The sequence below is a fragment of the Marmota monax genome, unplaced genomic scaffold, assembly GCF_021218885.2.
Source record: "Marmota monax isolate L192 unplaced genomic scaffold, Marmota_monax_Labrador192_F-V1.1 WCK01_AAM20220418_F8-fsc00012, whole genome shotgun sequence".
Classification (NCBI taxonomy): Eukaryota; Metazoa; Chordata; class Mammalia; order Rodentia; family Sciuridae; genus Marmota; species Marmota monax.
In genome coordinates, this window is record NW_026695227.1 from 30478489 (window position 1) to 30502101 (window position 23613).

Here is a 23613-nt window from a genome sequence, read left to right on the forward strand (position 1 = left end):
AAATGCACTTATCACTTCTTCAAGGTGCACCCCCCCACCCCCACCCCCGCCTGCCCCCAATCTTCTATTATAGCATCAGGCTGTAGTTTGAGGTCCAGTATCTTGCTGACTGAATCAGATACAGGTGTAGATCAGGCTGCTTGGTCATGGCTTATTCACCATTGCTTTCATTTTGAAGACCTGTGAACTAAAGATGCAAGTTATCCACTACCCCCTGCCCATCCCACCCAATAGGCAAAAGTGGACAGATGTAAGCTAACTACTTATAGACACTCCTAGTTAGAAATAAAGAAAAACGAAGACTCACAGTAGTCACTGGTCTGCAGCAATTCTGAAATCCAGTGATGCATATTATTACCAGTTCTGTAATACTACCAGAGTGCTCAGCTGTACTGCCTAAGTGATTCTCCATATCTCTTGGTTCCGCTCTTTGAATTCTTAACTTTTCTATAAAATGTATTCTGTTTGGCAGCTTGATAATTTTCTGTTTCCTTCCCATAGAAGTTTGGGGGTCCAAAAGCCTTTTTTTTTTTTTTTGGTAGTTGTAGATGAACTGCATTCCTTTATTTTATTTGCTTATTTTTGAATGTGACGCTAAGGGTGGAACCCAGTGCCTCACGTATACTTGGCAAGCGCTCTGCCACTAAACCACAGCCCCATCCCTTTTTATTTTTTATTCTGAGATAGGGTGTCCCTAAGTTGCTTTGGGCCTTGCTAAATTGCTGAGACTGGCCTTAAACTTGTGATCCTCCTGCCTCAGCTTCCCGAGTCACTGGGATTACATGAATGAGCTACTGTTTCTGGCTAACATTTTAATTTTTTTGTTAGAGCAGCAGTTACTCCCTATGCCCAAATCTGTTTTGATTATCTGTTGTCCCGAAACACATAATTTCATATTAGTGGTATAAACAAAAAAATTCCCTTTTACTTTGTATGGTTTCACTATTTAGCTGGACTTGACTAGGTGGTTCTTTCTTAGGGTTCCACATGGAGGTTCAGATGATTGCTGAACTGGAATCATTCAGAATTATTTCTCCGGGTTTCTTATGCACTTGGAGATAGATGGTATCTGGATCTGGAGCCATCATTTCAAAGGACAATTCCTTCACATATAAGATGGCTAGGCTGAGAAGACCTGGTAGCTACTGCTCCCAGAGCATCTTATATGTCTCACAGGTATCTTACGTGATGACACAGAACTCCAGAGTTGCCTGAGAAAGCACCTTGCAGAGGTGCCTGAGAGAATATACAATAACCTACCTGGAAAGGTAGCTTAATGTGCCTTCTGTTGCACTCTCTTCAAAGGGGGAAGAATTAGACTCTACCTTCTGATAGAAGGGCCAAAGAATTTGCAAATGTTTTAAAACACAAAATACCCCACATATATACTTATTAGGTTTTGGAGCCTATAATATAATAGGTCAGGCCTTTTCTTCTCTTTTCACTGGGCAGGGAGGTAAAAGATTACCCCCCTTTTTTTTTTTAATATTCAAGAGTTATGGAAGGAGACTTCATGGTAACAAGTACCTCTTCAGTAGACACAGAACCTGGAAGCTTTGAACTGCTATTCTTTTTCCTTTTGTATGAGAGCAGGCACAGTGGTCCTTCTGTCCCAAAAGAGGAAATAAAAAGAAACAACTGATCACCATGGCACATTCCAGTACCCCAGTTCTTTCTATCTTAAAAAAGAAAACAAAAACAACCACAAACAAAGAGCCGGATCAGTATGTTATTTATCATCCTGAGGAAGGATGATCCTAAGTTTGAGGCCAACCTGGGCAACTTTATTTTATCTTTAAATAAAAATTTTAAAAAGGGCTGCAGATGTAGCTCATTGGTAGATTGCTTATCTAGTATGTGTGAGGCCCTGGGTTTAGTCCTTCCCAAGTACCAGAAAGAAAGAAACAAACAAAACATAATCACCGAAACTTTGTTAAAAAAAAAAAAAAATCTACCATTTAGAGAATTGCTTGAATCCAATAAGTAACGTCTTTGCAAGACCGGAAGAGTACATGTCCTTGCTTGTGATTCACACTTTCCAGCTGAATCACATTAGCTAGCTTTCTTAATTCCTGTATGGATACTCCTAAGGGAAATTTTGAAAAAGGAATAGGTGATGGAACTAATTTCAAATCTGGGTATTATAGAGCAGCTAGTCAAATGTCTTATAGGAAACTTTGAATAGCATTAAGGAATGGTCTCTGGAACTGCTCTGTTGCCTTATATGGTGATCTGAAGATACTCAGAAAAGTTGGGGTATTTTATGAGGCTTTTGTGTTTTGTATTCTTTCTACTCCATTTTCTTTTTCTTTATCCTTGTTTCTGTATTTGAACTTCATGAGAAATTCAACCCAAATTCTCTGTGAACTGAGAAAAAGATGATAGCTTAGTGACTAGAAAGTTGCTGTTAGTCACTGCCTGTCTACTGGGAAGAAGAATCACCTATATTTAATCATTTTCCCCTTTTGTTTTTCTTGGTAGTATTCAGATCTATACTTTGTTAAATTTGGGGTAGAGAGAAAGTCCTATTTAATTTTTTTTTTTTTAATACCAGGGATTGAACCCAGGGGTGCGTAATCACCGAGCCACATCCCCAGCCCTTTTAAAAAAATATTTAGAGATAGGGTCTCATAAGTTGCTTAAGGCTTCCCTAAGTTGCTGGGGTTGACTTTGAACTTGACATCTTTCTGCCTGAGCCATTGGGATTACAGGTGTGCGCCACCACACCTGTCCTTAACTTTTTTATTTTAAGTGACTCAGTTTTTTTTTTTAAAATGTACTTTTTAGCTATTGATGGATCTTTATTTTATTTATTTATATGCTGTGCTGAGAATTGAACCCAGGGCCTCATACATGCTAGGCAAACACTTTACCACTGAGCCACAACCCCAACCCTGACCCAGTTATTTTTTATTTGGTATTTGAAAAATATTTTGAGAAAGTTTTGATAGAATCCTAAACAAACACCTGCTACTTTTTGGCAGTATGAGGACCATTAGAAGAGTCAAAAATGAAAGTTTTCCTCCAGAAAGGAAGATAACACATACCTATTTTGAAATACTTAAAATGGTGAAGACTTCTTATTACAGTTTGTTAAACTCATTTGCAGTTTGAAAGTTTTGGGATAAGCCTTCCATAATATTCAGTTGATTTGTTTTTATCTCCATTCTTTTTTCCCTCTCCATTTGACAGATTACCACCAGAAATATTCCTGAGTGGTTTGGAAGGCCTAGTAGAGTGGGGAGAACTTCTCATAGTTTTAAAATCTGTTGGTATTACTTACTTCAGCTACATGAAAATTTATCTTTTAGGATGTTTAATGCATGATATGTTGCATGCATTATGCATTAATTTTAAGAAGTATAGTAGAATGGATTTATGAATGGCATGGATACAAATTTCTGTCTAAATTGCTCTGTTCATTTTTGGATAAAATAATTACTTGCTAGAGCAATATTTTCCTGACATTTTACAAGCCTGAGGGTGGGTTAGAAGGATCTGAATGAATGCCAAGTGTAAAGATTTTTGGAACAACTTGATTTTACTACTTTCCTGGGAGTGTCAGGGGATTAGTTTGATCCTGCTTGAAGTAAAAAGCTGCTTTCTGAAGCCAGTAATTCCATGGAGATTAGTGGTATTAAAGATATTTTTAATTTGGGCCTTAGAAAGCCAGAGGTCTGAGCATTGATTTACCCTTTCCTTTCTGTATTAATGAATTTAAAATATGTTGTTGATTTGATGGTTGGTTCATGTATTAATAGCTGATTTGGGATTCTTTTCTTTCTTTCTTTTTTAATTTCTGGTTGGACACAATGCCTTTACTTTATTTATTTATTTTTATGTGGTGCTGAGGATCGAACCCAGTGCCTCGCACATGCTAGGCGAGCACTGTACTGCTGAGCCACAACCCCAGCCCCTGGTTTGGGATTCTTTAAACTGTGTATACATTTTTTTAAAATACCTTTATTTTATTTATTTATTTATTTAAATACCTTTATTTTATTTACTTATTTTTATGTGGTGCTGAGGATCGAACCCAGGGCCTCGCACATGCTAGGCGATCGCTCTATCGCTGAGCCCTAGCCCCAGCCTTGTGTATACATATTTTAATCAAGTTCGTTAAAAAATATCATTCTGTCCTTTCATTTGACATATACCAGTAGAAAACAAGCTATTATTTTGAAAACAGCAAATGTAGTTTCATGATTATACAGATGTGGACTGGTAGGAATCTTAGATTAGAAAAAATGTTTGTCAAATGTAGATCTTGTCTAATATGAAAATATACCATCTATTTTATTGGTGGTTGTAGTTAACAAAAGTAGTTCAGACAAAAGATTCTAGGCATTTCTGAAATGTTAAAGCTTCTGTTCATGAGACAGTGCCCAGTGATCTTTCTGCTCCATTTTATATTTTTTCATTATGTATTTACCCTATATTATAAAAGTACAAAATATAAATGGGTATCCTGGGTTTTAAAAAGTTTTAATTCAGTATGTGTTAATTTTGAGGCCTTTTACTCTTAGTAAATAAAGTCAGTTTTGAAAACTAAAAGTTATTCTTGGGTGGATATTTTCTGATACTTTAACATTAAATATTTCCTTAGATTAGTGTTGAATTTTGGACTGTTTACAGATACCCAAACTGTATCTTCAAATGGCTAGGTAGGAAGTCTTACTAGACCATCCAGTGTGTAATATTTTGCAGATATTCAATTAGTAAAGATATTCAATTATTGTTTGAATAATTGCCCTTTCTTAGTTCTTATATGTACAAATTAATTTCTTGCAACTTTAGTAACTCCCCAATGGTAAATGCTTTTTACCTGGGTGGTTGAATGCAGAGAAGGCACTGAGTTGGCATTACTTATTTCATTTTTTTTTTTAACTGGATCTTCATGATCTTTTTATTCTTTTTTTTAAATATTTATTTTTTAGTTGTAGTTGGACACAGTCTTTATTTTACTTATTTGTTTTATGTGGTGCTGAGGATCGAACCCAGGGCCCCGCACATGCTAGGTGAGCGCTCTACCGTAGAGCCACAATCCCAGCCCAATCTTTTTATTCTTGATGTTAAAGAGGCAGTGTAATGTAGTGGAAAGGAATAAAATTTGTAGTCTCATAGACCTAGGCTTGAATCACTACCTCACCAATTATTAGCTGTTTGATCTTGGAAAATTCCCACAACCTCAAGGTCTTCTTTTTTTTGGGCAGCGGGAGTATGGGGATCGAACCCAGAGGCACTCTACCACTGAGCTTCATCCCCAGCCCTTTTTATTTTTTATTTTGAAGATAAGTTGCCAAGGCTGGCAATTTCAAACTTGAAATCCTCCTACCTCAGCCTGCTGAGCTACCCACATAAACCATATCAAGCAAGTTCTTCCATTAAATGAATAGTAAGTACTTCATAGAATCACATTCCTAAAGGATATTAGGTTGCCTGTGCATTGTAGACAATAAATGCTAGTTTCTTATCTCCTATAAAGCCCTTTTCAAAGCCACCTTGCTCTTTTCTCCTCCTTTTTCTATTACTGAATCAATGTCATTTGGTATGATTTTTATTTCTCTTTTTCTTTTTTTGATACTGGGGATTGAATCCAGGGGCCTTTCACCACTGAGCGATAACCCCAGCCCTTTTTTTTTAATTTTTGAGACAAGGTTTCATTAAGTTGCTGAGGCTAGCCTCCAACTTGAGATCCTCTTGCTTTAGCCTCCTAAGTTGCTGGAGTTACAGGTGCACTCCATCATGCCTGGCTTGTTTCTCTTTTCATTCTTTGTTTCTGAAGTATGTTTATCTTACCTCACAGGGCTGTTGTGAGAATTAGATATGATAATATATGTGGAAATGCTTAGTACAGTTTCCTGGCATATATCAGGCATTACAAAGATTATGGCATCTTTGGCAGCACATATCCTAAAATTGGAATAATACAGAGAAGATTAGCATGGCCCTTGCACAAGGATGATATGCAAATTAATGAAGCATTCTGTGTTTTTGTATGAGTATGTAACAATAAATCCTACCATATACAACTAAAATGCACCAATAAAAATGTGAAAAAATGCAAAAAAAAAAAAAGATTGACATTGAATATGAGATTCATTTTATCTGTGATTACATTTTCTGTCTTGCTTCTGCCTTATCTGTAGTATGTTTGATCTTTTTTATGAAGTCTTCCCATTTTTGGGGGGAGGGACACTTTTGTTTAGTCTTACTAGCACTCTAGCTAATACCCATTTCTTTGATTTCCTTTATTGTCATACTTCATACTAGTTGAATAGTTAGGGTCTTGGTTTCCACTTTTTCACCACCTGCTCTCATATTAAACCTCTCATATAACCTCTGCTTCCCTGAAACTGAAAGAATACCCTCCTACACAAGCTCTCACAAGTTGTAAATATTGAAAATATTCAGTGAATATTAGTTGAATAATGAATGAAATGAAAAGCTTTCTTATAGTACTTATCAGTTAAGAGCTTTCTTATGCTTTTAAAGATATCTTGTAAGAAACTGTCATACTCCAGTATAAACAGATGCTTGAATATAGAATGCATTTTGTTGTATTTTTGAGAAACCCATGGTTTGTGTCAGATTCTGGGAAGAAATTTTAAATGTATGTTTTAGAGAAAATTTATTTTCAAGGCAAATTTAGTAACAAAAGCATTTTTTTTTTTTATATCAAGAGGACCTGGTCCATTATTTTTCTAGTTTAATGATACTCAGACCTGTGTTCTTAAGCCCCATGTGGTGGTTCAGCAATCATTTTCTTCTCAGGCTCTGTTACATTAACCACACATGCTGGAATGTGGTAAACATGCTGCCATTTTGGTCAATGAGAGGAATTCATATGGTCCCAGAGGCATATTCTTTTGTTGTTTTAGGTGGTGTCTTGCTATATTGTTCAGGCTGGCCTTGAACTATTGAACTTAAGTGACCTCCTGCCTTAGCTTCCAGAGTAGTAAGAGGTAAAAGGATACTGAAAGAATTCCCCACGCAAAGACACTTCCCCGGGAGACTTCCAATTTTATTGCAAAAAGCAGTGTGCTTATATAGAACTAAGGGGGAGATGGTAGGGTTTAGATAAATGGCAGGCAACCCGTTTATTGGCAAGTTCTTTCAGATATCAGCTCCGGAGCCCAGGAATTAGTTCTCATTGGGGCTAAGGTTCCCCGCCAGCGAGATTTGAAATTGGCGCCGGCGGGAGAGTTCACACGGGCGGGAACTTTTCGCACCACTGCAGAAAAGAAGGTAGGAAGAAGAGGTGCTTAGGCGCCATGTTGGGGTTTTTTCTCTGGGGTATGGCTGCTGTTTATACTTTTCCCAACAGATACCTTTAGGTTCTTTTTTCATAAACTTTATTTGATATGTAATATATATAAGTAAAATGCAAGATCTTTTTTAAAAAAGCATCTACGGCCATACCACCCTGAATGCGCCCGATCTCGTCTAAAAAAGAGTACTACTTCCTGAGTAGTTGGACCATTAGCACATGCCACCTAGCCTGGCTAGCATATTCTTTTTTTGTGGAGGATTAGGGGCTGGACAGGGGTATTAGGGATTAAACCCAGAGGTGTTCTACTACTGAGCTATATTCCTAGCCCTTTTTATTTTAAGACAGAGTCTTACTAATACTTTATCATCATCTATTCATTGTTTTGTTGATGACATTTGGGTTGTTTTTACTTTCTTTTTTTTTAATATTTATTTTTTAGTTTTTTTAGGTGGACACAATATTTTTATTTTATTTTATGTGGTGCCGAGAAACCCAGTGACTCACGCATGCTAGGTGAGCGTGCTACCACTTGAGCCACATCCCCAGCTCCTGTTTTTACTTTCTTACTGTTTTGAATACTACCTGTTTTCTGGTGTACTATGACCAAAAATTTCTCTTGGTATTTAGGAATATAAATATAAATCCTGTGGGTTATAGGATTAGTAAGTGTTGTGTTTTACAAAGTAACACTGTATTTCAAAGAAGTTTAGTTTACATTCCTATCAGCAGTAGATAAGAAATGAGTTCCTTTTCATTATTAGAAATTTTATTTTAAACTGTGACCCTAATTTCTTTTGGAGAAATAGGTCTATTTAGATTTTTTGTTTTTCTTCCTTGATTATTATTTCTAGCTGGTCAAGAAATCACCTATTTCTTTCTTAGTTTTGTGTGTGTGTGGCACTGGGGATTTAACCCAGGGGTGCTCAATCACTGAGTTATACCACCTGCCTTTTAAAACAATTTTTATTTTGAGACAGGGTCTCACTAAGTTGTCCAGGGTGGCCTTGAACGCGTGAGCCTCCTGTCTCAGCCTCCCTAGTCACTGGGATTAAAGGTGTGCACCACTACCCCTGACTAAATTTTCAAAATTTTATTAACAGTTTTGTTGTTGTGGTGGTGGGGGTGGTAGAATACACATAACATGAAATTCACCACTCTCTCTCTATTTTTTTTTTTGCCTCCTGGTGATGATGGTGAAACCCAGAACAAGCACTCTTACCATGGAGCTTTATCTCCAGCCCACCATTTGTAAGTGTACAGTTCAGTAGCATTAAGCACATTTACATTGTTATGCAACCGCCACCACTTTCATCTCTACAACTTTTTTCGTACTCCCAAACTGAATTTGCACACATTAAACTATATCTTCCATTTCCCTCCTGTGACAGCTACCATTCTATTTTCTGTCTAGGTGCCTTACATATGTAAAGTTATACAATATTTGTCTCTTTGTGACTGATTTATTTCACTTAGTATAATATCCCTAATGTTCATCTCTGTTATAGCATGTGTCAGAATTTCTTCATTTTTAAAAAAGGCCTGATTAATATTCTGTCTTTTGTAATTTGTAAATTACATATATTGGCACATAATAGATTCACATTAAATATTTATTATTTGATAAGTTAATTTTTTAAATTAACAGGAATTAGGAGGTACTTTTTCTGTGTGCATGGAATAAGAGTCAGTAAATAAAGTTGCTCTTATTTTTTGCATAGTAACTACCTTGATTCCCTTAAGGGGCTTGCTCATTTGGGCTTAAGGAAGATAGGAGAAATGGCATTTATACATGTGTATAGTGGATGGGGATGCAATGATGGGCATTGTTTAAATCAGTTACTGAAAAATAATAGAGCTGAGGATGATTTGGCTTGTTGCACTTGGGTTACAGCCACCTGAGATACATACACACACACACACACACACACACACACTCTAGCTGTGAAGTAGGAGGAGACAAACAGATATATATTCCCACTATTCCCACTCTGCTCCGTTTCAGCTCTCCCTGCTCCCACACATACAGCTGCTGCTGCTGACTAATGCTAAGCAAGATGAGGAGCTTGTGTCTTTTAATAGCAGAAAAGAAGAGTAGTATTATGTGGTTTCTGGTTTTCTACTTAGAATGTATTTTAGATTTCTAGAAATTCTATGTTGTTACAGTTTCCAATTCTTTGTTGTTCTAACTTGGAGTTTTTTAAAAAGAGAAAGAATTTATTAGTTTTTCTAAATGGAAACTTCATTCCCCAAAATAATATTTATGGTAATCAGGTCTTATAATTATGGGAGAGTTTTTAGATTAGAGTAGAAAAATAGTGCCCTTGTAAAAGCAGACTTATAGAAAGGACTCACATTTACCCTTTTAACCTTGGGAAATTACCTTTTTTGGTTCTAATTCCTTTTTAGAATATATTAATGCTTTAATTTGGGTCCTTCTCCTTTTTCCTCTATAAATCTAATGAGAATGGTATTTATTGGCAAATTGATGATATTATGGAATTGGAACTCCTGGCAAATTTCGCACAACCAAAATGAGAAAATAAGCCAGGTATGGTGCCACATACCTGTAATCCTAGCTACTCAGGAGACTGAGGCTGGAGGATTAGAAGTTTGAGGCCTCCAACTTAGTAAGACCCTGTCTCAAAAAATAAAAAGGACCAGAGATGTAACTCAGTGGTAGAGCATTCCTGTGATCAGTCCCCGCCCTCTCCACACACAGAGAGAAAGAAAAAAATACTCTTATTTGGAACTTCCTTTTTTTTTTTTTTTTCAGTTAATAATGCAGTTGTAGTATGTTAGTGTTTATTAGTTCTTATTGACTCATTTCTTGGACCCATTGATTAATTTCTGATTTGAAATGATTATTTTTAAGTTAAAATGAGAGCTTTCAGCTTCGATTTAATTTACTAGGCAAGGATCTTTTTTAAAAAGGTGTTAAGCCATGCATGGTGGTTCACACCTGACTCGGGAGGCTGAGGCAGGTCCAGTGTCAAAATCTAAAAAGATTGACTCAAAGTCCTTCTTCCTCTAGTTTCCTATTCTTTCAGTTTCCATTCCCCCCCAAATCAGTACTATACTAGTTTTTGATTCCTTCTAATATTTATGTATGTGCAGGCCAATGCAAAAACATTTTTCCCTTTATTATGTTCACTTAACAATATTATCTTACTATTTCAATATTTAAAGAACTTCTCTTTTTAAAAATATTTGCATATTATCTGCTTTCCGTTACTATGACAGAAACCTGAGACAATCAGTGTATAAAAAGGGAAGATTTATTTTTGCTCACAGTTGCAGCCCATATTCAGTTGGCTTCATTGCTTTTGAGACACTCGGTGGCACAGTACAGAATGGTAGTAACATGTGGCAGAGGAAAGCTCCTCACCTCATGGTAGCTGAGAACCAGAGAGACAGAAAGTGGCCAGGACCCAGTATAACCCTCAAGGGCATACCCCCTAATAACCTAACTTCCTTCCACTAGGCCCCACTTCTTAAAGATTCCATCTCCCAGTAGTGTAAGGCCGAGGACCAAGCCTTGAATACATGGGCCTTTGGGGGTATATTGCAGATCCATACTGTGACAGTCTCATTGTTTAGATAAATTGTAACTTATTAAACTAGTGTTTTATTGATGGACAATTATTATCTTTTGCTCTTATAAATAATATTACACAGATTGGTTCACTCATTTGCAAATATGCTTGTAAGGTAAATTCCTAAAAATTGCCTTACTGAGTCAATTAATATATACTTTTTTTTTTTTAAATATTGGGAACTGAACTCAGGGGTGTTTAACCACCAAGCTACATCCCCAGCCCTTTTTATGTTTTATTTTGAGAAGGGTCTTGCTGAGTTGCTTAGGGCCTTCCTAAGTTGCTGAGGATGGTTTTGAACTCTCCATCCTCTTGCCTCAGCCTTCTTAGCCTCTGGGATTACAGGCATGCACCACTATGCTTAGCAATATATACATTTTTAATTTTGATAACTTCATTCTAGTTGTCCCACATGTATTTCACAAATTTACATTCTTGTTATTTGCAGGGTCATGTGTACCTGTTGTCCCAGCTACTCAGGGGGCTGAGACAGGAGAATCACAGGACCCCTAAAGTTTGAGACCAGCCTGGACAATACAATGAAACCCTCCATATAAATTTTTTTTTAATTTTACATTCTTGCTTAGATATGAGAGGATCTTTTTCTATAGCCTTATTACCAGTGTATATGATCATCATTTTGGATATTTGCCATTCTGAAGAGGGGGAAAAGGTATTTTAGTGGTCTCAATTTGCATAAAATAGGTTAGATTTAATTATTTTTGCTATTCTGGGAATTGAACCCAGGAGCACTCTACCACTGAACAACATTCTCAGCCCTTTTTATCTTTTATTTTGAGATAGATTCTTGCTAAGTTGCCTAAGTTAACCTTGAACTTGAGTTCCTCCTGCTTCAGTCTCCTGAGTTGCTGGAATTATAGGTGTACATCACTGTACCCGGCTATAATACTAAAAAAAAAAAAGGAATTAAAAAAAATCAAGTAGTATTTCAGGGCTTATAATATCAATAAAAAGTAGTCCTTTTTAGATTTGGGGTTGTAGCTTAGTGGTAGAGCACTTGCCTGGAGGCACTGGGTTCAGTCCTCAGCACCACATAAAAATAAATAAATAAAGGTATTATGTCCATCTACAACTTAAAGGAAGGGGGGCAGTTCTTGCCTCCTGCCCTACCTCCCCAACTTCCTATTCCGGCTAGTTTCTATGGGTCACATAGTGTTTCTTTTGATATTAGCTTTCATATTTCTGAATAAAATGATTATACTGATATCTTAATCTTTTCAATTTTAGACATTCCTTTTTTGGAAAATGAAGATTTATTTTGCTTTCATTTTCTACCCTCTTTATTCTCCCTTGTCCTCTGATTCTATTGATAGGTAGATTTTGTAACACTCTGTATTTTAAATTTAAAATAACCAGAAATACCTTTGTGTACAACCCAGTTAGGTCTTTGTTAGTATGTCAGGTCCTTATACTTGCCAATGTGAAAAGTTCATGCACTCCAATGCTGGAAAATTATACCTTCTTTTTCCTTAGAGTACTTCAGAGCATTTTGATTTAGATGATAGTATATCATTTAAATAAATGGAATTGGCATTCTAAAGCTCTGACAGTACTTATAATTATGAAGTATTCCTAGTAACACATGGTCTTGGTAGTATTTTTTTGTAATTCTGGAACCTTTTAGTTTTATAGAATAATCTTTAATTACAGTTAATATCAGCCAGTGTTTATTGAGTGATTGTCAATATGTGTCACACGTTGTTCTATGTGCTACATCTGTATGAACTCATTTAATCATGTAATAACCCTGTGAGGAAGATGCTAGCACTAGTTGCATTTTATAGATGAAGAAACTGAGACATAGAAGCTAGGTATCTTGCTTTAAGTCAGTTGCCAGGAAATGGTGGAACTGGAGTGGAAACCTAGGTAGTTTCCCTCCAGAACTATCACTTATTCATTCAGTTGCACTGAGTCTATAATATGATGTACTAATCCTCATCAGAGTATGTGCTTTGGTTTGATTTTCCACTAGTGATGATGGATTTATACCAATTCATCCATATTTAACATTTCTCATCCCTTTTTCTTTTATTCCCCTTCAAGTCTACATATTCTTGGAAATATTTTAAGTACTTTTTAAAATTTTTCTAAATGTGGTAGAACTTCATAATACTAAGTTTATCATCTTAATCATTTTAAAATATATAGTTCAGTAGGGTTTTTAATAGATTCACATGGTTGTGCCACAGATACTCACTGTTTTTATCTTGCAAAACTGAAACCCTACACCCTCTAAATAGCATCCCATTTAATTTTTAACCTCTACCCCCTGGTATCAGTCATTCTGTTTTCTATTTTTTATGAGTTTTACTATTTTACATACCTAATGTAAGAAAAATCATGCAATATTTGTTTTTTTGTTGCTGACTTATTTCACTTATTTTTTTTTTATAATCTTGTTTTTTTAAAGTTTTTTTTAGTTTTGATAGACCTTTATTTAATTTATTTATACATGGTGCTGAGAATTGAACCCAGTGCCTCACACATGCCAGGCAAGTGTGCTACCACTGAACCCAGCCCTAGCCCATTTAACTTATCTTCATGTCTTCAAATTTTATCCATGATATAGCATGTGACAGGATTTCTTTTTAAAGACTGAAAAATATTCCAGTGTATGCAAATGCCACATTTTGTTTCTTCATTTGTCCATTGATGGTTATTGAGTTGCTTCTACCTCTTGGCTATTGTGAATAATGCTACAGTGAACCCATGTGAGCAAATATCTTTTTGATATTCTGCTTTCATTTCTTCTATATGTATACCCAGAGGTGGAATTGCTGGATCATAGGATAATTCTATTTTTAATTTCTTGAAAATATTCCAAATTGTTCTGTGGTTCTACCATTTTTACATTCCCAACAACACAAGTTTTACATTTTTCCACATTTTCACCCACACTTATTTTCTTTTAGTGCTGGTGATTGAACCCAGGACCTTGTGTATTCCAAGCATGCACTCTCCCACTGAGCTACACTATCAGTTCCCTACCTATGGTTAATTAATTTTCTTTCTTTCTTTCTTTCTTGTGCTGAGTATCAATCCCAGGGCCTTCTACATGCTAGGCAGGTGTTCTATCATTGAGCCACACCTCCAGCACCCCTTCTTGTAGCAGCCATTCTAATGGGTGGTAACTGATATCTCATGGTGGGTTTAATTTGCATTCTTTTGATGACTATGGTATTGAGTATTTTTTATATGCTTGTTGGTCATCAGTATATCTTCTCTGGAGAAATATCTATTCAAGTCCTTTACGAACTTTAAAATGGGTTTCTTGGGGGTTTGTTGTAGTTGTTGAGTTTTAAGAGTACTTTATATAATCGGGATATTAACCTTTTATCAGATACATGATTTGCAAGTATTTTCTTCAATTAATTGTCTTTTCATTGTATTTTTTCCTTTGACACACATAGTTTTTAAGTTTGAAGTAGTCCCATTTATCTATTTTTGTTTTGTTTGCATGTGCTTTTAGTATCATATCCAAGAAATCATTGCCAAATCCAATTTCGTGAGATTTTCCCCTTATATTTTCTTCTAGGAGTTTTACAGTTTTAGGTCTTATATTTGGCTGTTTGGTCTATCGTCGTCGTCATCGTCGTCGTCGTCATCGTCATCATTTTGTAGTACTGGGAAAGGAGCCCAAGGCCTCAGGCATGCTGGGCAAGGGTTTTACTACTGAACTCTACATCACAGTTCTCTATGTTAATTTATATTTTAATTAATTAATTAATTGCTTAATTTTTTTTTAAATTTTTCAAATTATTTATTTATTTTTAAATACACACCAACAGTGGAATGCATTACAAGCCTTATTACACATATAGAGCAGAATTTTTCCTATCTTTGTATGTAAAGTATGTTCACACCAATTTATGCCATTATACATATACTCTTTTTTTTTGCATTATAATTCTTAATACATATACCACAATTTTTTAAATCTTTATTTTATTTTTATATGGTGCTGAGGATCGAACCCAGTGTCTCACACATGGTAGGCGAGCGCTCTACCTCCAAGCCACAACCCCAGCCCCTATACTACAGTTTTTCATATCTCTGTTTGTATATAAGGTATATTGGCACCAAATTCAAGTCTTCATACATGTATTTTGTATAATGATGACCATTACATTCCACCATCCTTGCTAATCCCCTTCCCCTTCCTTTCCCTCCTACTTATCTTCCCTATCTAGAATTAATCTAATCCTCCCATGTTCTCCCTCCCTACCCCACTTGAGTCACCCCCTTATATAATTTTTTTGGGGGGGGATTGGCTAACTTAAGCATTATCTTCTCCAACGCCATCCATTTACCTGCAGATGCCATGATTTTGTTCTTTTTTTGTGCTGAGTAATATTCCATTGTGTATAAATGCCACATTTTTTATATTTATATTTTAATTAATTAATTAAAAATTGCTTATTTTTTTTTTTTGTTTTAGTGCTGGGGATTGAACCCAGGGGTGCTTGACTACTGAGATACATACCCAGCCCTTTTTTTTTTATATTTTATTTTGCGATAGGGTCTCACTAAGTTCCTTAGGGCCTCACTAAATTGCTGAGGCTGGCCTTGAACTTGCAATCCATTGTCTCAACTTCCTGAATTGCTGGGATTATAGGCATGGTCCACCATCCCAGCTCAAGTTAGTTTCTTTTTAATTGTAGATGGACACAATACCTTTATTTTATTTATTTACTATTTTATTTATTTATTTTCTATGTGGTGCTAAGGATCAAACTCAGGGCCTCACACAGGCTAGGCAAGAGTTCTACCATGGAGCTACAACCTCAGCCCTCAGATTAATTTTTATATATAGATTAGAGTAGGGTCCAAGTTCAGGCATATGTTCAGTTTTCTTGGAACTATTTTTGTTGAAGAGATGATTCTTTCCCCATTAAATGGTGTTGGTACCCTGTTGAAGATCTTTTGGCCATGTTTACAACGATTTATTTCCAAGCTTTTTATTTTGTTTCATTGGTCTAGATATCTATATTTATGCTAATACCATAAATACTAGTTTTGGTAACAATGGTTTTATAATATGTTTTGAAATCAGGAAATGTGAGGCCTCTACCTTCATTCTTTTTCACGATTATTTTGGCTGTTGGGGATCTATTACTGAAATTTGGAAAAAATATGCATAATAGTCACTTAATTTGTGACTATTTAAGCCACATCCCTTGACCTTTTATATATTTTATTTAGTGAGGACAACTTTGACTAAACATAACTTGTTATTTTTTGTTGCTTATTTATAGAATTAAAATTATAGCTATCCTTGTAGGTTTAAAGTGGTATCCTATTTTGGTTTTGATTTGCATTTCCCTAATGACTAATTTATCAAGCATCTTTTCAGGTATCTATTGGCCATTTATACATTTCACTGTCTAATCTTTAAAATTGGGTGATTTGTCTTTTTCATTTTATTTGTTATATTTATGTTTTGGTGATATGGGGATTGAACCCAGGGCCTCATGCAAACACTACCACTGAGCTACATTTCCCTATTTGTGTTTTTAATCTTGAATCCTAAGAGTATTTTGTATATTGTATATATTCTGGATACAAGTTCCTTATCTAATGTATGATTTTCATATATTTTTCTCCCTCTCTTCTGTTGGCTTTTTTTTAAACTTTTTTTTCTTTGTACCAGGGATTGAACCCAGGGTTGCTTAGCCACTAAGCCACATCCCCTGACCTTTTATGTATTTTATTTAGTGACAGGGTCTTGCTGAGTTGTTTAGGACTTCACTAAGTTGGTGAGGCTGGCTTTGAACTCACAATCCTCGTGCCTCAGCCTCCTGAGCCGCTGAGATTACAGGTGTGTACCTCCACACCCAGCCTCTTTTTACCTTCTTGATGCTGTCCTTTGATGCACAGAAGTTTTTAATTTTTGGGTGGTGGTGGTGAGTACCAGGGATTGAACTCAGGGGCACTTGGCCACTGAGCCACATCCCCAGCCCTATTTTGTATTTTATTTAGAGACAGGGTCTCACTGAGTTGCTTAGTGCCTTGCCATTGGCTGAGGCTGGCTTTGAACTCTTGATCCTCCTGTCTCAGCCTTCTGAGCCACTGGGATTATAGGTGTGTGCCACTGTGCCCAGCTAAAGGGTTGGCTTTAATTTTGATGAAATCCAATTAATCTATTTTTTCTTTTGTTGCTTGTATTTTAGGTATATCTAATGAACTATTGCTTCATCAATGGTATAAAGATTTGTCCCCCCTTTTTTTTTCTAAGCATTTTATATAGTTTTAGCTTTTACATTTGGGTCTTTGATTAATTTTAAGATGATTAGGAAATTTAAAAATTGTGGTTAAATACACATGATATAAATTTACCATCTAGGCCAGATGTGGTAGCATTCCCCTATAGTCCCAGATACTCAGGAGGTTGAAGCAGGAGAATCATCTGAGCCTAGGAGTTTTGGACCAGGCTGAATGAGACATAATAATACTATCTATTTAAAAAATTTTATTTTGCCATCTTAACTATTTTTAGATGTATAGTTCAGTTATATTGATGCACAGTTATATTGTTATGCAGCTGTCACCACCTTTCATGTCCAGAGTTCTTTTATCTTGCAAAACTGAAACTCATTAAGCAATAATTCTCCCTTTTCTGTCAACCCCCAGCCACTACCATTTGATTCTACTTTTTGTTTTTATGAATTTGACTGGATTAGTCAAATCTCATGTAAGTAGAATCTTAGAGCGTTTGTTTTTCTGTGAATGGCTTATTTAACTTCTTATAATGTCCTTTAAATTTAACTATCTTGTAACGTACATAGAATTTCTTTTCTTTTTTTTTTTAAATTAGTAGTTGTAGATGGATAGCATGCCTTTATTTATTTAGTTTTTTATGTGGTGCTAAGGATAGAACCCAGTGCCTCACACACACTAGGCAAGTGCTCTGCCACTGAGCTACAGCCCCAGACCAGAATTTCTTTTCTTTAAAGGGCTAATGGACTGAGTGCCATGGTGCACGCTCAGGATACTGAGCCAGGAGGATCGCAAGTTCAAAGCCAACCTTAGCAAAAGCAAGGGCCTAAGCAACTCAGTGAGACCCTGTCTTAAATAAAACACAAAATAAGGCTGGAGATGTGGTTCAGTGGTTAAGTGCCTCTGAGTTCAGTCCCCAGTACTCCCCAAAAAGGTTGAATGGCTGGATGTGGTGGTGTGTGTGTGTGTAATCTCAGCAACTTGGGAGGCTGAGGCAGGAGGGTCTCTAGTTCAAAGCCAGCCTCAGCAACCTAGTGAGATCCTGTCTCAAAATTAAAAGGACTGAGACTGTGGCTTAGTAGTTAAATACCTCTGGGTTCAACTTCTGGTACCAAAAAAAAAAAAAAAGTTGAATAATATTTTATTATGTGTATGTACCACATTTTATTTATCCATCATCTGTCAGTAGACATTTAGATTGCTTCCACCATTTGGTTATTGTGACTAATGTATAATGAACATGGGTATGCAAATAACTCTTTGAGAGTCTTTCATTTGTTTTCATTTTGAGGTAATTCTTTATCTTATAAATAAATATAAAATTGTTTTGCAAATTGAGGTAATTTTGAGGTAATTCTTATATGTTATAATGCACATTTTAAAGTATGAGAAGTCTTAAAATTTTTAACAACTCCAGTTTTTCCATTTTTTTTTCATTTTATTGATTATATGGTTGTGTTGAAGTTTGTTGTTGATGATGTTGTTTTTTTTCCAGTGCATTTTCTAGGAATATTACAGTTGGGTTTATGATCCATTTTGAGCCAAATTTTGTATATGGATTAAGGTAAAGGTCTAAGTTCATTTTTATTCATTAAGACATCTAGTTTAAAAGACTTCTTTCCCCACTGAAATGCTTTTGGTGCCTTTGTCAAAAATCATTTGAACGGGGATCTGGGGATGCAGCTTAGTGCTTGCTTAGCATACCTGATGTTCTGGGTTCCATCCCCAGCACTGTGAAAACCAGAAGGCTTTGTGTGTGTGTGTGTGTGGGGGGGGGGTTTCATGACTTTCCTCACCTTGGTGAAACTACCTTTCCTACTGACTTGATGGTGTGTGTTACAAAATCCTCTGATAACAACACCATAGACTCCCATTGTTCTTATCCCAGATTCAGTGGTTTCTTGTGAAAAACTATAGAGATAGTAATTTTTGAAAAAAGTTTGAAGACAAGAAGATATTCCATGTCAATATCTAGGGGAACAGTATTCCTGGAAGAGGGAAAGCTTTAAGGACCCCAGGGTATAAATATATCTAGAGTATAAAAGGGATGATAAAGGGATTAGTATGGCTTCAGTGAATTATCTCAGTTCAGGGAAGGGTAGTAGGACAGGGGATCAAAAAGGTAAGGGAAAATGGAGGCAGAGAGGTACATTTGATAAGACCATTAAGGCCATTCTAAGGACTTTGGCTTTTAATTTTAATGAAATGAGCCTTGAGCAGCAGAGTTGCTTATAATCTGTCTTATAATTTTAAAAGCCACCATAGTGAAATAGAAGCCAAAGGTGGCAGAAGACTCAGGATGCCAGTTAGGAGGCTATTATCATTCTGATTCAGTAGTGCAGGTGAGTGATGATTGTGACTTAGGGGTAGTAGCAGTGAAGGTGAGAAGTGGTCTAGTTCTGGGTGTGTTTTAAAGGTAGAACACAGCATTTCTTCTGATGAACTGGAGGTGATTGGGAGCAAACGGATTCAGGTCTTTTTTATTTCAAGGAATTTTCCTACATATTGTCTGTGAATCCTCTTCCATTACCTTTATTGAGTCATAATTTTTGAGTTCTTATATTAGATTTGAGTTATCTTATATTGGATCATTTTTTGTGGGTGCTTTAACGTTATCTTCTAATTGTTTTAATCTCTTTTTTCTGCTCTTTTTCATTCTATTCATTCTATTTCATCTGTTGCTTAGCATTTCTACCTTTTTATTAGATCTATAATCAGTGGTGTTTTTCAGTTTTTCTTTAACTTTGCAATTTGCTTTCTTTTTGTTCAGTATTTAATGTTTATTTTCTAGTTTATATGAGTTCAATGATCCTAATTATTCTTTCTATACCCAGAAATTTTTGAGAAGGATCTTTAAAATGTTTAGTAATATGGGGGCTGGAGTTGTGGCTCAGTGGTAGAGTATTTGCCTAGCACATGTGAGGCAATAGGTTCGATCCTCAGCACCATATAAAAGTAAATAAATGGTATAATTATTTTCATCTACAACTAAAAAATTTTAAAAATGTTTAGTAAGCTGAGTGCGGTGGCATATTCCTATAATCCCAGTGGCTTGGGAGGCTGAGGCAGGAGGATCGATAGTTCAAAGCCAGCCTCAGCGAAAGTGAGGGGCTAAAAAACTCAGTGAGACTCTGTCTCTAAATAAAATACAAAATAGGGGGCCTGGGGTTGTAGCTCAGCAGAAGAATGCTCACCTAGCACGTGTAAGGCCCTGGGTTCGATCCCCAGTACCACATAGAAATAAATAAGTAAAATAAAGGTATTATGTCAACTACAACTAAAAAATAAATACTAAAAAATATTAAAATATATACAAAAGAGGGCTGGGGATGTGGCTCAGTGGTTGAGTGCTCCTGAATTCAATCCCTTGATAAAGGGTTGGGGTACCCCCCACCCCCCAAAAAAGTTTAGTAATAAAGAAAAATAGATTTTATATTTTTACAACTTAGAGAAGCTTCCTCCAGTATTGACTAATCCCTTTTTTTTTTTAAAGAGAGAGAGAGAATTTTTTTTTTTTTGCCTGAGTTTGGCTCTTTATTAAAGAATAACAAGAGTTTAAAATTTTTTCAACGTGGCCTAACAGTTTAATCGCTTTTTCTCCCCCCCACTCATACTTGCCCTTCACATGCACATGCATGCACACACACACAACTGATCTCTGAAACACTACCTGAGTCAATGAGCATGGGCATAACCATTCCAGTTTTAGACACCGAAAAGACATGGGCAATGTCGCGTACTGTAATTCACATGTTCTAAAGGAAAAATTTCAACTCTGAAAACCTATAAGCAATTGCGGCAGTTAGGAAAGACACTAAAGAACTGAGAAAGATGCTGTAATGGTAACCACTTCTATTTCTGAGAAAATAGCTCAGTTACTACTTAAAACCATACCTTTTTAGCAAAGTCAAAGGAAAACAAGGGCTAAGCCTTGATTCTTAGTATAGCCAATAACAAACTCACTGCATATTCTTGAACTTTATGCTTTTGGTAGAAAACTGAATTTTTAAAAATATTTTTAAGTTGTAGATGGACACAATATCTTTATTTACTTCTTTTTATGTGATGCTAAGGATTGAACCCAGTGCCTCACACTTGCTAGGCAAGTGCTCCACCACTGAGCCACATACATCCCTAGCCCCGAAAAGACTGAAATCTTTAAAGGAAAAATTTCATGTTGGAATCAACAAAGAATAGAATTGGGCAAACCAGCTAAACCACTTTATTTTAAAACTAGTGAGAAAATAACATGAATTAACAGGAGAGCCCTTGTAAGATAAGAGATCACACCATATGAAAAAATTGGCTTCTGAAGGTCCTTAATGTGGTTCCCACCCTTTGGATCTAAATAGTAAATCATCCCCCCTTTCATGCCCCACAAACAGGAAGATAATCATGGTTATTCTCCAAAAGGTTAGTAACTCAGGTCCATGTAGTCTGAATGAATATATAAGCCAAGGGTTTGGAGTAAGCTACAGCAAAGAACCACTAAGATCTAATCATCTGAAATTGTGGACTCACTGTAACAGGGACACCAATTTGACAGAATCAGATTTTAAATGACTATTTTGTATGCACAAGATAAAACTCACTTTACTGAGACTACTTGCACATTTTTAGCACTTTTATCATTTGGAGATTTCAATTTTCTACTGTCAGACTAAAAATAATTAGGGTTTCTACACATTGTTATCTAGTTCATAAACTTCAAAATGAGAATCAAACAATGCATTAAGATAATTTTCCAGTTTTAACTAAGTTCTTTTTTTTGGCTAATAACCAGTATTTATTGTTTCTAATCCACCAAGCACTATCCTAGGTCTTTTTTTTTAACTTTTCATAACCCTATAGACTAGTGTCTCCATTAAAAACCACCACCAGCCACCCCCCCACACACACTTGATTCAAGTAATTCATCTAAGGTTGCAGAGCTACTGGTACAATCAGAATTTAAATGCTTTGTACATTGGTCTTAATCACTGTGTTATAATGCCTCTCAAATCATACACTAGTCCCCAGCACAGGATGTGTAAGAGGTTCTTTTTTTGTCCCTTTCTCAGTTTTTCAGATCTTAAAGATATTGGCTCCTGCCTTCAAAATGTCCTAGCCTCCATTTTAAAGCATATAAATCCTCACCATAACACTATTCTTTAGCACCCAAACCAAGGCAGGCCATGTCTTCCAACATAATTCCTTCAACTTGTCGAAGCTCATACCATTCCAAAAAGCCTCTGCTGCCTCATTGTCATAGGTCATTTTTCTAACTGCATACTCTAGTCTACAGCCCAAACTCATGCTAAATTTCTTAATCTCAGTATTTTTATTCTTCACCTTTGGGAATAGCCGCCTGCACTGCTTTGTATAAACTTCATATAAGAGATGAAACCCTATTCCCATGCCTCCATTGACTTTCACATTCAGACTGATTGTACATATATATTTAACAGTTGTACACATAATGCTAAGAGTACTTTTCTTCATATTTTACAGAGGCGTGAAACATACAGACTTTCTATTAATATCCATACCCATAGTATATCCAAATCTAACTCCTAAATAGATGCATTACATTTGTTTAGAATTTAAAGGCTTAATGGCAAAAATCAGGGGAGGAAAGAGTATGTAAGTTTATTTTACATAACTGGCTGAAAAATAAATTTGAGAGATAGTAAATAAAATTTAATATGGTCTCATACACCCTGAAGGAGGCGGTGCTCGATTTGGAGGGGTAATGGCTATGTCCAAATAATCGCCTATCTGGAACTTCTGGGACTGCAAGGTCATGGAATCGTCAGTCAGTCCCCTTTCTGCCAGACATGGTGCTGCCAATCTCCTTAACTCGATAGCCAGGTCTTTTAAGATCCATAAAAACAATCGCAAAATTGAAGTGTGTTCCCTTCTTTCTAGCTTCTGGGTAGACTTCTTTTACTAAACTAGTTAGTTCTTTCAAAGTTGCATCCATCCAAGTATAGATCTGCAGCTTGCTGGAGGGTACGTTTCCGCGGGAGAATTCATCCATTTGGTGGTGGCAGCCGTTATTGGTGGTGAAGACTCGCAACAGCAGCGGGCATGTCTTCTTGCGGTCAATTGGCTTCTGTTGCTCTTTCTTAATTTCCTCCTGGGTTACGCGCGATTCCACCGCCATCTTTCTTCTTCGGCCCCCAAGACGCTCACCCCGACCTCCGACCCCTGCAGTGAGCATGAGCACCGAGAGAGAATTTTTTAATGTTTTCCGCGGACACAACATCTTTGTTTGTATGTGGTGCTGAGAATCGAACCGGGCCGCACGCATGCCAGGCGAGCGCACTACCGCTTGAGCCCATCCCCAGCCCAACTAGTCACATTTTGATGTTTTGATTTTCCATATTAAAATCGTTTTGCACTTTCCCCAACTTGCACCACCCAAGTTTCTTGCAGCTATATTTAAGCTGAGAAACCTGAGAAGCTAAATTCTAGGGAAAGAGAAAAGTCCCTTGATTTGGATAGGAAGATCAGGTGGTAAAATCTTAG

General features: G+C 36.3%; 1 protein-coding gene, 1 non-coding gene and 1 pseudogene across 4 annotated transcripts in view; 2 read left to right on the plus strand and 1 right to left on the minus strand.

Moving 5' to 3' along the window:
• Spats2 (spermatogenesis associated serine rich 2) overlaps positions 1-23613 on the plus strand; it is a 108502-nt gene that overhangs the window by 33728 nt on the left and 51161 nt on the right. Inside the window, exon 2 of one of the 3 annotated variants that reach the window (XM_046435962.2) lies at positions 8478-8521. The exons of the other annotated variants lie outside the window; for them this stretch is intronic. The gene's annotated coding sequence lies outside the window, so the exon portion shown is untranslated. The remainder of the gene's footprint in view (positions 1-8477; positions 8522-23613) is intronic. 3 annotated transcript variants of the gene reach the window in all.
• On the plus strand, positions 5893-5996 carry LOC124087484 (U6 spliceosomal RNA). The gene has a single exon (XR_006850076.1). It is a non-coding gene; the product is annotated as a U6 spliceosomal RNA (small nuclear RNA).
• On the minus strand, positions 20683-23305 carry LOC124087213 (histone deacetylase complex subunit SAP18-like; annotated as a pseudogene).